The sequence below is a fragment of the Anser anser genome, assembly GCF_964211835.1.
Source record: "Anser anser genome assembly, contig: HAP1_SCAFFOLD_84, whole genome shotgun sequence".
Classification (NCBI taxonomy): domain Eukaryota; kingdom Metazoa; phylum Chordata; class Aves; order Anseriformes; family Anatidae; genus Anser; species Anser anser.
In genome coordinates this window covers 145,842-160,369 of record NW_028153512.1, presented here as the reverse complement: position 1 = coordinate 160,369, position 14,528 = coordinate 145,842, and the positions used below count along the sequence as shown (strand labels likewise).

The 14,528-nt window shown below is 60.3% G+C and overlaps 1 protein-coding gene across 1 annotated transcript in view; it reads right to left on the bottom strand.

The window, feature by feature from the left end:
• LOC310892017 (uncharacterized protein) overlaps positions 1-14,528 on the bottom strand; it is a gene marked incomplete at its 3' end in the record, with an annotated part of 101,676 nt that overhangs the window by 62,684 nt on the left and 24,464 nt on the right. The window lies entirely within an intron of this gene.

Genomic DNA, 14,528 nt, shown 5'->3' with positions numbered 1-14,528 from the left:
TGGACTCACTGCTCTGCATCCCCAGAGGTGCCAGTGCACTCTCTGGACTCACTGCACTGCATCCCCAGTGGTGCCAGTGCACTCTCTGGACTCACTGCACTGCATCCCCAGTGGTGCCAGTGCACTCTCTGGACTCACTGCAGTGCATCCCCAGTGGTGCCAGTGCACTCTCTGGAAGCAAGGCAGTGCATCCCCAGTGGTGCCCGTGCACTCTCTGGACTCACGGCAGTGCATCCCCAGTGGTGCCAGTGCACTCTCTGGACTCACTGCGCTGCTTCCCCAGTGTTGCCAGTGCACTCTCTGGACTCACTGCGCTGCATCTCCAGCTAGTGCCAGTGCACTCTCTGGACTCACTGCAGTGCATCCCCAGTGGTGCCAGTGAACTCTCTGGACTCACTGCAGTTCAACCCCAGTGGTGCCAGTGCACTCTCTGGACTCACTGCACTGCATCTCCAGTGGTGCCAGTGCACTCTCTGGACTCACTGCACTGCACCCCCAGTGGTGCCAGTGCCCTGTCTGGACTCACTGCACTGCATCCCCAGTGGTGCCAGTGCACTCTCCGGACTCACTGCACTGCATCCCCAAGGGTGCCCGTGCACTCTCTGGACTCACTGCAGTGCATCCCCAGTGGTGCCAGTGCACTCTCTGGACTCACTGCACTGCATCCCCAATGGTGCCAGTGCACTCTCTGGACTTACTGCAGTGCATCCCCAGTGCTGCCAGTGCACTCTCTGGACTCACTGCACTGCATCCCCAGTGGTGCCAGTGCACTCTGTGGACTCACTGCAGTGCATCCCCAGTGGTGCCAGTGCACTCTCTGGAAGCACGGCAGTGCATACCCAGTGGTGCCAGTGCACTCTCTGGACTCACGGCAGTCTATCCCCAGTGGTGCCAGTGCACTCTCTGGACTCACTGCACTGCATCCCCAGTGGTGCCAGTGCATTCTGTGGACTCACTGCAGTGCATCACCAGTGGTGCCAGTGCACTCTCTGGACTCACTGCAGTGCATCCCCAGTGGTGCCAGTGCACTCTCTGGACTCACTGCACTGCATCCCCAGTGGTGCCAGTGCACTCTCTGGACTCACTGCAGCGCATCCCCAGTGGTGCAAGTGCACTCTCTGGACTCACTGCAGCACATCCCCAGTGGTGCCAGTGCACTCTCTGGACTCACTGCACTGCATCCCCAGTGGTGCCAGTGCACTCTCTGGACTCACTACAGTGCATCCCCAGTGGTGCCAGTGCACTCTCTGGAAGCACGGCAGTGCATCCCCAGTGGTGCCCGTGCACTCTCTGGACTCACGGCAGTGCATCCCCAGTGGTGCCAGTGCACTCTGTGGACTCACTGCGCTGCTTCCCCGGTGGTGCCAGTGCACTCTCTGGACTCACTGCGCTGCATCTCCAGCTAGTGCCAGTGCACTCTCTGGACTCACTGCAGTGCATCCCCAGTGGTGCCAGTGAACTCTCTGGACTCACTGCAGTTCAACCCCAGTGGTGCCAGTGCACTCTCTGGACTCACTGAAGCGCATCCCCAGTGGTGCATGTGCACTCTCTGGACTCACTGCAGCACATCCCCAGTGGTGCCAGTGCACTCTCTGGACTCACTGCAGCGCATCCCAAGTGGTGCCAGTGCATTCTCTGGACTCATTGCAGTTCATCCCCAGTGGTGCCAGTGCACTCTCTGGACTCACTGCAGTGCATCCCCAGTGGTGCCACTGCACTCTCTGGACTCACGGCAGTGCATCCCCAGTGGTGCCAGTGCACTCTCTGGACTCACGGCAGTCCATCCCCAGTGCTGCCAGTGCACTCTCTGGACTCACTGCGCTGCATCCCCAGTGGTGCCAGTGCCCTCTCCGGACTCACTGCGCTGCATCGCCAGTGGTGCCAGTGCCCTCTCTGGACTCACTGCACTGCATCCCCAGTGGTGCCAGTGAACTCTCTGGACTCACTGCAGTGCATCCCCAGTGGTGCCAGTGCACTCTCTGGAGTCACTGCACTGCATTCCCAGTGGTGCCAGTGCACTCTCTGGACTCACTGCAGCGCATCCCCATTGGTGCAAGTGCACTCTCTGGACTCACTGCAGCACATCCCCAGTGGTGCCAGTGCACTCTCTGGACTCACTGCAGCACATCCCAAGTGGTGCCAGTGCATTCTCTGGACTCACTGCAGTGCATCCCCAGTGGTGACAGTGCACTCTCTGGACTCACTGCAGTGCATCCCCAGTGGTGCCAGTGCACTCTCTGGACTCACTGCACTGCATCCCCAGTGGTGCCAGTGCACTCTCTGGACTCACTGCACTGCATCCCCAGTGGTGCCAGTGCACTCTCTGGACTCACTGCGCTGCATCCCCAGTGGTGCCAGTGCACTCTCTGGACTCACTGCACTGCACCCCCAGTGGTGCCAGTGCACTCTCTGGACTCACTGCACTGCATCCCCAGTGGTGCCAGTGCACTCTCTTGAGTCACTGCAGTGCATCCCCAGTGGTGCCAGTGACCTCTCTGGACTCACTGCATTGCATCCCCAATCGTACCAGTGCACTCTCTGGACTCAGTGCACTGCATCCCCAGTGGTGCCAGTGCAATCTCTGGTCTCACTACAGTGTATCCCCATTGGTGCCAGTGCACTCTCTGGACTCACTGCAGCGCATCCCCAGTGGTGCAAGTGCACTCTCTGGACTCACTGCAGCACATCCCCAGTGGTGCCAGTGCACTCTCTGGACTCACTGCACTGCATCCCCAGTGGTGCCAGTGCACTCTCTGGACTCACTGCAGTGCATCCCCAGTGGTGCCAGTGCACTCTCTGGAAGCACGGCAGTGCATCCCCAGTGGTGCCCGTGCACTCTCTGGACTCACGGCAGTGCATCCCCAGTGGTGCCAGTGCACTCTGTGGACTCACTGCGCTGCTTCCCCGGTGGTGCCAGTGCACTCTCTGGACTCACTGCGCTGCATCTCCAGCTAGTGCCAGTGCACTCTCTGGACTCACTGCAGTGCATCCCCAGTGGTGCCAGTGAACTCTTTGGACTCACTGCAGTTCAACCCCAGTGGTGCCAGTGCACTCTCTGGACTCACTGCAGCGCATCCCCAGTGGTGCAAGTGCACTCTCTGGACTCACTGCAGCACATCCCCAGTGGTGCCAGTGCACTCTCTGGACTCACTGCAGCGCATCCCAAGTGGTGCCAGTGCATTCTCTGGACTCATTGCAGTTCATCCCCAGTGCTGCCAGTGCACTCTCTGGACTCACTGCAGTGCATCCCCAGTGGTGCCACTGCACTCTCTGGACTCACGGCAGTGCATCCCCAGTGGTGCCAGTGCACTCTCTGGACTCACGGCAGTCCATCCCCAGTGCTGCCAGTGCACTCTCTGGACTCACTGCGCTGCATCCCCAGTGGTGCCAGTGCACTCTCTGGACTCACTGCACTGCATCCCCAGTGGTGCCAGTCCACTCTCTGGACTCACTGCACTGCATCACCAGTGGTGACAGTGCATTCTCTGGACTCACTGCAGTGCATCCCCAGTGGTGCCAGTGCACTCTCTGGACTCACTGCGCTACATCGCCAGTGGTGCCAGTGCCCTCTCTGGACTCACTGCACTGCATCCCCAGTGGTGCCAGTGCACTCTCTGGACTCACTGCACTGCATCCCCAGTGGTGCCAGTGCACTCTCTGGACTCACTGCACTGCATCCCCAGTGGTGCCAGTGCACTCTCTGGACTCACTGCGCTGCATCCCCAGTGGTGCCAGTGCACTCTCTGGACTCACTGCAGTGCATCCCCAGTGGTGCCAGTGCACTCTCTGGACTCACTGCACTGCATCCCCAGTGGTGCCAGTGCACTCTCTTGAGTCACTGCAGTGCATCCCCAGTGGTGCCAGTGCACTCTCTGGACTCACTGCATTGCATCCCCAATCGTACCAGTGCACTCTCTGGACTCAGTGCACTGCATCCCCAGTGGTGCCAGTGCAATCTCTGGTCTCACTACAGTGTATCCCCATTGGTGCCAGTGCACTCTCTGGACTCACTGCACTGCATCCCCAAAGGTGCCAGGGCACTCTCTGGACACACTGCACTGCATCCCCAGTGGTGCCAGTGCACTCTCTGCACTTACTGCAGTGCATCACCAGTGGTGCCAGTGCACTCTCTGGACTCACGGCACTGCATCCCCAGTGGTGCCAGTGCACTCTCTGGACTCACGGCAGTGCATCCCCAGTGGTGCCAGTGCACTCTCTGGAAGCACGGCAGTGCATCACCAGTGGTGCCAGTGCACTCTCTGGACTCACTGCGCTGCATCCCCAGTGGTGCCAGTGAACTCTCTGGACTCACTGCACTGTATCCCCAGTGGTGCAAGTGCACTCTCTGGACTCACTGCACTGCCTCCCCAGTGGTGCCAGTGCACTCTCTGGACTCACTGCACTGCATCCCCAGTGGTGCCAGTGCACTCTCTGGACTCACTGCAGTGCATCCCCAGTGGTGCCAGTGCACTCCTGGACTCACTGCAGTGCATCCCCAGTGGTGCCAGTGCACTCTCTGGACTCACTGCACTGCATCCCCTGTGGTGCCAGTGCACTGTCTGCACTCACTGCACTGCATCCCCTGTGGTGACAGTGCACTCTCTAGACTTGCCGGGGTGCATCCCCAGTGGTGCCAGTGCACTCTCTGGACTCACTGCACTGCATCCCCAGTGGTGTCAGTGCACTCTCTGGACTCACTGCACTGCATCCCCGGTGGTGCCAGTACACTCTCTGGACTCACTGCAGTGCATCCCCAGTGGTGCCAGTGCACTCTCTGGACTCACTGCACTGCATCCGCAGTGGTGCCACTGCACTCTCTGGACTCACTGCAGTGCATCCCCAGTGGTGCCGGGGCACTCTCTGGACTCACTGCACTGCATCCCCAGTGGTGCCACTGCCCTCTGTGGACTCACTGCACTGCATCCCCAGTGGTGCCAGTGCACTCTCTGGACTCACTGCACTGCATTCCCCAGTGGTGCCAGTGACCTCTCTGGACTCACTGCACTGCATCCCCAGTGGTGCCAGTGCAATCTCTGGACTTGCCGGGGTGCATCCCCAGTGGTGCCAGTGCACTCTCTGGACTCACCGGGGTGCATCCCCAGTGGTGCCAGTGCACTCTCTGGACTCACTGCACTGCATCCCCAGTGGTGCCAGTGACCTCTCTGGACTCACTGCACTGCATCCCCAGTGGTGCCAGTGCAATCTCTGGCCTCACCGCACTGCATCCCCAGTGGTGCCAGTGCACTCTCTGGACTCACTGCACTGCATCCCCAGTGGTGCCAGTGCACTCTCTGGACTCACTGCACTGCATCCCCAGTGGTGCCAGTGCACTCTCTGGACTCACTGCACTGCATCCCCAGTGGTGCCAGTACACTCTCTGGACTCACTGCACTGCATCCCCAGTGGTGCCAGTGTACTCTCTGAGCTCACTGCACTGCATCCCCAGTGGTGCCAGTGCACTCTCTGGACTCACTGCACTGCATCCCCAGTGGTGCCAGTGCACTCTTTGGACTCACTGCACTGCATCCCCAGTTGTGCCACTGCACTCTCTGGACTCACGGCACTGCATCCCCGGTGGTGCCAGTGCACTCTCTGGACTCACTGCGCTGCATCCCCAGTGGTGCCAGTGCACTCTCTGGACTCACGGCACTGCATCCCCAGTGGTGCCAGTGCACTCTCTGGACTCACTGCACTGCATCCCCAGTGGTGCCAGTGCACTCTCTGCACTCACTGCACTGCATCCCCAGTGGTTCCAGTGCACTCTCTGGACTCACGGCACTGCATCCCCAGTGGTGCCAAGGCACTCTCTGGACTCACTGCACTGCATTGCCATTGGTGCCAGTGCACTCTCAAGACTCATTGCAGTGCATCCAAAGTGGTACCAGTGCACTCTCTGGACTCACGGCACTGCATCCCCAGTGGTGCCAGTGCACTCTCTGGACTCACTGCACTGCATCCCCAGTGGTGCCAGTGCACTCTCTGGACTCAGTGCACTGCATCCCCAGTGGTGCCAGGGCACTCTCTGCACTCACTGCACTGCATCCCCAGTGGTGCCAGTGACCTCTCTGGACTCAGTGCAGTGCATTCCCAGTGGTGCCAGTGCACTCTCTGGACTCACCGGGGTGCATCCCCAGTGGTGCCAGTGCCCTCTCTGGACTCACTGCACTGCATCCCCAGTGGTGACAGTGCACTCTCTGGACTCACTGCGCTGCATCCCCAGTGGTACAAGTGCTCTCTCTGGACTCACTGCACTGCATCCCCAGTGGTGCCAGTGCACTCTCTGGACTCACTGCACTGCATCCCCAGAGGTGCCAGTGCACTCTCTGGACTCACTGCACTGTATCCCCAGTCGTGCCAGTGCACTCTATGGACTCACTGCACTGCATCCCCAGTGGTGCCAGTGCACTCTCTGGACTCACTGCAGTGCATCCCCAGTGGTGCCAGTGCACTCTCTGGAAGCACGGCAGTGCATCCCCAGTGGTGCCCGTGCACTCTCTGGACTCACGGCTGTGCATCCCCAGTGGTGCCAGTGCACTCTCTGGACTCACTGCGCTGCTTCCCCAGTGGTGCCAGTGCACTCTCTGGACTCACTGCGCTGCATCCCCAGCTAGTGCCAGTGCACTCTCTGGTCTCACTGCAGTGCATCCCCAGTGGTGCCAGTGAACTCTCTGGACTCACTGCAGTGCAACCCCAGTGGTGCCAGTGCACTCTCTGGACTCACCGCACTGCATCCCCAGTGGTGCCAGTGCACTCTCTGGACTCACTGCACTGCACCCCCAGTGGTGCCAGTGCCCTGTCTGGACTCATTGCACTGCATCCCCAGTGGTGCCCGTGCACTCTCTGGACTCACTGCACTGCATCCCCAAGGGTGCCCGTGCACTCTCTGGACTCACTGCAGTGCATCCCCAGTGGTGCCAGTGCACTCTCTGGAAACACTGCACTGCATCCCCAATGGTGCCAGTGCACTCTCTGCACTTACTGCAGTGCATCCCCAGTGGTGCCAGTGCACTCTCTGGACTCACTGCACTGCATCCCCTGTGGTGCCAGTGCAGTCTCTGGACTCACTGCAGTGCATCCCCAGTGGTGCCAGTGCATTCTCTGGACTCACTGCAGTGCATCACCAGTGGTGCCAGTGCACTCTCTGGACTCACTGCGCTGCATCGCCAGTGGTGCCAGTGCCCTCTCTGGACTCACTGCACTGCATCCCCAGTGGTGCCAGTGCACTCTCTGGACTCACTGCAGTGCATCCCCAGTGGTGCCAGTGCACTCTCTGGAGTCACTGCACTGCATCCCAAGTGGTGCCAGTGCACTCTCTGGACTCACTGCAGCGCATCCCCAGTGGTGCAAGTGCACTCTGTGGACTCACTGCAGCACATCCCCAGTGGTGCCAGTGCACTCTCTGGACTCACTGCAGCGCATCCCAAGTGGTGCCAGTGCATTCTCTGGACTCACTGCAGTGCATCCCCAGTGGTGCCCGTGCACTCTCTGGACTCACTGCACTGCATCCCCAAGGGTGCACGTGCACTCTCTGGACTCACTGCAGTGCATCCCCAGTGGTGCCACTGCACTCTCTGGACTCACGGCAGTGCATCCCCAGTGGTGCCAGTGCACTCTCTGGACTCACGGCAGTCCATCCCCAGTGCTGCCAGTGCACTCTCTGGACTCACTGCGCTGCATCCCCAGTGGTGCCAGTGCACTCTCTGGACTCACTGCGCTGCATCCCCAGTGGTGCCAGTGCACTCTCTGGACTCACACCACTGCATCACCAGTGGTGACAGTGCATTCTCTGGACTCACTGCAGTGCATCACCAGTGGTGCCAGTGCACTCTCTGGACTCACTGCGCTGCATCGCCAGTGGTGCCAGTGCACTCTCTGGACTCACTGCACTGCATCCCCAGTGGTGCCAGTGCACTCTCTGGACTCACTGCAGTGCATCCCCAGTGGTGCCAGTGCACTCTCTGGATTAACTGCACTGCATTCCCAGTGGTGCCAGTGCACTCTCTGGACTCACTGCAGCGCATTCCCAGTGGTGCAAGTGCACTCTCTGGACTCACTGCAGCACATCCCCAGTGGTGCCAGTGCACTCTCTGGACTCACTGCAGCGCATCCCAAGTGATGCCAGTGCATTCTCTGGACTCACTGCAGTGCATCCCCAGTGGTGCCAGTGCACTCTCTGGACTCACTGCAGTGCATCCCCAGTGGTGCCAGTGCACTATCTGGACTCATTGCAGTGCATCCCCAGTGGTGCCAGTGCACTCTCTGGACTCACTGCGCTGCATCCCCAGTGGTGCCAGTGCACTCTCTGGACTCACTGCGCTGCATCCCCAGTGGTGCCAGTGCACTCTCTGGACTCACTGCACTGCACCCCCAGTGGTGCCAGTGCACTCTCTGGACTCACTGCGCTGCATCCCCAGTGGTGCCAGTGCACTCTCTGGACTCACTGCACTGCATCCCCAGTGGTGCCAGTGCACTCTCTTGAGTCACTGCAGTGCATCCCCAGTGGTGCCAGTGCACTCTCTGGACTCACTGCATTGCATCCCCAATCGTACCAGTGCACCCTCTGAACTCAGTGCACTGCATCCCCAGTGGTGCCAGTGCACTCTCTGGACTCACTGCACTGCATCCCCAGTGGTGCCAGGGTACTCTCTGGACTCACTGCACTGCATCCCTAGTGGTGCCAAGGCACTCTCTGGACTCACTGCACTGCATTGCCATTGGTGCCAGTGCACTCTCTGGACTCATTGCAGTACATCCCCAGTGGTGCCAGTGCACTTTCTGGACTCACGGCACTGCATCCCCAGTGGTGCCAGTGAACTCTCTGGACTCACTGCAGTACATCCCCAGTGGTGCCAGTGCACTCTCTGGAGTCACTGCACTGCATCCCCAGTGGTGCCAGTGCACTCTCTGGACTCACTGCACTGCATCCCCAGTGGTGCCAGGGCACTCTCTGGACTCACTGCACTGCATCCCCAGTGGTGCCAGTGCACTCTCTGGACTCACCGGTGTGCATCCGCAGTCGTGCCAGTGCACTCTCTGGACTCACTGCACTGCATCCCTAGTGGTGCCATTGCACTCTCTGGACTCACTGCACTGCATCCCCAGTGGTGCCAGTGCACTCTCTGGACTCACGGCACTGCATCCCCAGTGGTGCCCGTGCACTCTCTGGACTCACTGCAGTGCATCCCCAGTGGTGCCAGTGCACTCTCTGGACTCACTGCACTGCATCCCCAGTGGTGCCAGTGCACACTCTGGAGTCACTGCACTGCATCCCCAGTGGTTCCAGTGCACTCTCTGGACTCACGGGACTGCATCCCCAGTGGTGCCAGTACACTCTCTGGACTCACTGCACTGCATCCCCAGTGGTGCCAGGGTACTCTCTGGACTCACTGCACTGCATCCCCAGTGGTGCCAAGGCACTCTCTGGACTCACTGCACTGCGTTGCCATTGGTGCCAGTGCACTCTCTGGACTCATTGCAGTGCATCCCCAGTGGTGCCAGTGCACTCTCTGGACTCACGGCACTGCATCCCCAGTGGTGCCAGTGAACTCTCTGGACTCACTGCACTGCATCCCCAGTGGTGCCAGTGCACTCTCTGGACTCACTGCAGTGCATCACTAGTGGTGCCAGTGCACTCTCTGGACTCACTGCACTGCATCCCCAGTGGTGCCGGGGCACTCTCTGGACTCACTGCACTGCATCCCCAGTGGAGCCAGTGCCCTCTGTGGACTCACTGCACTGCATCCCCAGTGGTGCCACTGCACTCTCTGGACTCACTGCACTGCATCCCCACTGGTGCCGGGGCACTCTCTGGACTCACTGCACTGCATCCCCAGTGGAGCCAGTGCCCTCTGTGGACTCACTGCACTGCATCCCCAGTGGTGCCACTGCACTCTCTGGACTCACTGCACTGCATCCCCAGTGGTGCCAGGGCACTCTCTGGACTCACTGCACTGCATCCCCAGTGGTGCCAGGGCACTCTCTGGACTCACTGCACTGCATCCCCACTGGTGCCAAGGCACTCTCTTGACTCACTGCACTGCATTGCCATTGGTGCCAGTGCACTCTCTGGAGTCACTGCACTGCATCCCCAGTGGTGCCAGTGCACTCTCTGGATTCACGGCAGTGCATCCCCAGTGGTGCCAGGGCACTCTCTGGACTCACTGCACTGCATCCCCAGTGGTGCCAGGGCACTCTCTGGACTCACTGCACTGCATCCCCACTGGTGTCAAGGCACTCTCTTGACTCACTCCACTGCATTGCCATTGGTGCCAGTGCACTCTCTGGACTCATTGCAGTGCATCCCCAGTGGTGCCAGTGCACTCTCTGGACTCACGGCACTGCATCCCCAGTGGTGCCAGTGCACTCTCTGGACTCACCGCACTGCATCCCCAGAGGTGCCAGTGCACTCTCTGAGCTCACTGCACTGACTCCCCAGTGGTGCCAGTGCACTCTCTGGAGTCACTGCACTTCATCCCCAGTGGTGCCAGTGCACTCTCTGGACTCAGGGCAGTGCATCCCCAATGGTGCCAGTGCACTCTCTGGACTCACTGCACTGCATCCCCAGTGGTGCCACTGCACTCTCTGGACTCACCGCACTGCATCCCCAGTGGTGCCGGGGCACTCTCATGACTCACTGCACTGCATCCCCAGTGGAGCCAGTGCCCTCTGTGGACTCACTGCACTGCATCACAAGTGGTGACAGTGCACTCTCTGGACTTGCCGGGGTGCATCCCCAGTGGTGCCAGTGCACTCCCTGGACTCACCGCGGTGCATCCCAAGTGGTGCCAGGGCACTCTCTGGACTCACTGCAGTGCATCCCCAGTGGTGCCAGTGCACTCTCTGGACTCACTGCACTGAATCTCCACTGGTGCCAGTGCACTCTCTGGACTCACCGCGCTGCATCCCCAGTGGTGCCAGTGCACTCTCTGGACTCACTGCACTGCATCCCCAGTGGTGCCAGTGCACTCTCTGGACTCACCAGGGTGCATCCCCAGTGGTGCCAGTGCACTCTCTGGACTCACTGCAGCGCATCCCCAATCGTACCAGTGCAATCTCTGGTCTCACTGCACTGCATCCCCAGTGGTGCCAGTGAACTCTCTGGACTCACTGCACTGCATCCCCAGTGGTGACAGTGCACTCTCTGGACTCACGGCACTGCATCCCCAGTGGTGCCAGTGCACTCTCTGGACTCACTGCAGTGCATCCCCAGTGGTGCCAGTGCACACTCTGGACTCACGGCACTGCATCCCCAGTGGTGCTAGTGCACTCTCTGGACTCACGGCACTGCATCCCCAGTGGTGCCAGTGCACTCTCTGGACTCACTGCACTGCATCCCCAGTGGTGCCAGTGCACTCTCTGGACTCACTGCACTGCATCCCCAGTGGTGCCAGTGCACTCTCTGGACTCACTGCACTGCATTGCCATTGGTGCCAGTGCACTCTCTGGACGCATTGCAGTGCATCCCCAGTGGTGCCAGTGCACTCTCTGGACTCACGGCACTGCATCCCCAGTGGTGCCAGTGCACTCTCTGGACTCACTGCACTGCATCCCCAGTGGTGCCAGTGCACTCTCTGGACTCACTGCACTGCATCACTAGTGGTGCCAGTGCACTCTCTGGACTCATTGCAGTGCATCCCCAGTGGTGCCAGTGCACTCTCTGGACACACGGCACTGCATCTCCAATCGTAACAGTGCACTCTCTGGACTCACTGCACTGCATCCCCAGTGGTTCCAGTGCACTCTCTGGACTCACTGCGCTGCATCCCCAGTGGTGTCAGTGCACTCTCTGGACTCACTGCACTGCATCCCTAGTGGTGCCATTGCACTCTCTGGACTCACTGCACTGCATCCCCAGTGGTGCCAGTGCACTCTCTGGACTCACGGCACTGCATCCCCAGTGGTGCCCGTGCACTCTCTGGACTCACTGCAGTGCATCCCCAGTGGTGCCAGTGCACTCTCTGGACTCACTGCACTGCATCCCCAGTGGTGCCAGTGCACACTCTGGAGTCACTGCAATGCATCCCCTGTGGTGCCAGTGCACTCTCTGGACTCACGGGACTGCATCCCCAGTGGTGCCAGTACACTCTCTGGACTCACTGCACTGCATCCCCAGTGGTGCCAGGGTACTCTCTGGACTCACTGCACTGCATCCCCAGTGGTGCCAAGGCACTCTCTGGACTCACTGCACTGCATTGCCATTGGTGCCAGTGCACTCTCTGGACTCTTTGCAGTGCATCCCCAGTGGTGCCAGTGCACTCTCTGGACTCACGGCACTGCATCCCCAGTGGTGCCAGTGAACTCTCTGGACTCACTGCACTGCATCCCCAGTGGTGCCAGTGCACTCTCTGGACTCACTGCAGTGCATCCCCAGTGGTGCCAGTGCACTCTCTGGACTCACTGCAGTGCATCACTAGTGGTGCCAGTGCACTCTCTGGACTCACTGCACTGCATCCCCAGTGGTGCCGGGGCACTCTCTGGACTCACTGCACTGCATCCCCAGTGGAGCCAGTGCCCTCTGTGGACTCACTGCACTGCATCCCCAGTGGTGCCACTGCACTCTCTGGACTCACTGCACTGCATCCCCAGTGGTGCCGGGGCACTCTCTGGACTCACTGCACTGCATCCCCAGTGGAGCCAGTGCCCTCTGTGGACTCACTGCACTGCATCCCCAGTGGGGCCAGTGCACTCCCTGGACTCACTGCACTGCATCCCAAGTGGTGACAGTGCACTCTCTGGACTTGCCGGGGTGCATCCCCAGTGGTGCCAGTGCACTGTCTGGACTCACTGCAGTGCATCCCCAGTGGTGCCAGTGCACTCTCTGGACTCACTGCACTGCTTCCCCAGTGGTGCCAGTGCACTCTCTGGACTCACTGCACTGCAATCCCAGTGGTGCCAGTGCACTCTCTGGACTCACGGCACTGCATCTCCAGTGGTGCCAGTGCACTCTCTGGACTCACTGCAGTGCATCCCAGGTGGTGCCAGTGCACTCTCTGGACTCACGGCAGTGCACCCCCAGTGGTGCCAGTGCAATCTCTGGACTCACAGCACTGCATCCCCAGAGGTGCCAGTGCACTCTCTGGACTCACTGCACTGCATCCCCAGTGGTGCCAGTGCACACTCTGGACTCACGGCAGTGCATCCCCAGTTGTGCCAGTGTACTCTCTGGACTCACGGCACTGCATCCCCAGTGGTGCCAGTACACTCTCTGGACTCACTGCACTGCATCCCCAGTGGTGCCAGGGTACTCTCTGGACTCACTGCACTGCATCCCCAGTGGTGCCAAGGCACTCTCTGGACTCACTGCACTGCATCCCCAGTGGTGCCAGTGCACTCTCTGGACTCACAGCAGTGCATCACTAGTGGTGCCACTGCACTCTCTGGACTCACTGCACTGCATCCCCTGTGGTGCCGGGGCACTCTCTGGATTCACTGCACTGCATCCCCCGTGGAGCCAGTGCCCTCTGTGGACTCACTGCACTGCATCCCCAGTGGTGCCAGTGCACTCTCTGGACTCACGGCACTGCATCCCCAGTGCTGCCAGTGCACTCTCTGGACTCACTGCACTGCATCCCACGTGGTGCCAGTGCACTCTCTGGACTCACTGCACTGCATCCCCAGTGGTGCCAGTGCACTCTCTGGACTCACTGCACTGCATCCCCAGTGGTGCCAGGGCACTCTCTGGACTCACTGCACTGCATCCCCAGTGGTGCCAGTGACCTCTCTGGACTCACTGCACTGCATCCCCAGTGGTGCCAGTGCACTCTCTGGACTCACTGCACTGCATCCCCAGTGGTGCCAGTGCACTCTCTGGACTCACCAGGGTGCATCCCCGGTGGTGCCAGTGCACTATCTGGACTCACTGCACTGCATCCCCAGTGGTGCCAGTGACCTCTCTGGACTCACTGCACTGCATCCCCAGTGGTGACAGTGCACTCTCTGGACTCACCGCACTGCATCCCCAGTGGTGCCAGTGCACTCTCTGGACTCACCGCACTGCATCCCCAGTGGTGCCAGTGCACTCTCTGGACTCACTGCACTGCATCCCCAGTGGTGCCAGTGCACTCTCTGCACTTACTGCAGTGCATCCCCAGTGGTGCCAGTGCACTCTGGACTCACTGCACTGCATCCCGAGTGCTGCCAGTGCACTCTGTGGACTCACTGCAGTGCATCCCCAGTGGTGCCAGTGCACTCTCTGGAAGCACGGCAGTGCATCCCCAGTGGTGCCAGTGCACTCTCTGGACTCACTGCACTGCATCCCCAGTGGTGCCAGTGCACTCTCTGGACTCACCAGGGTGCATCCCCAGTGGTGCCAGTGCACTCTCTGGACTCACTGCAGCGCATCCCCAATCGTACTAGTGCAATCTCTGGTCTCACTGCACTGCATCCCCAGTGGTGCCAGTGCACTCTCTGGACTCACGGCACTGCATCCCCGGTGGTGCCAGTGCACTCTCTGGACTCACTGCAGTGCATCCCCAGTGGTACCAGTGCACACTCTGGACTCACGGCACTGCATCCCCAGTGGTGCTAGT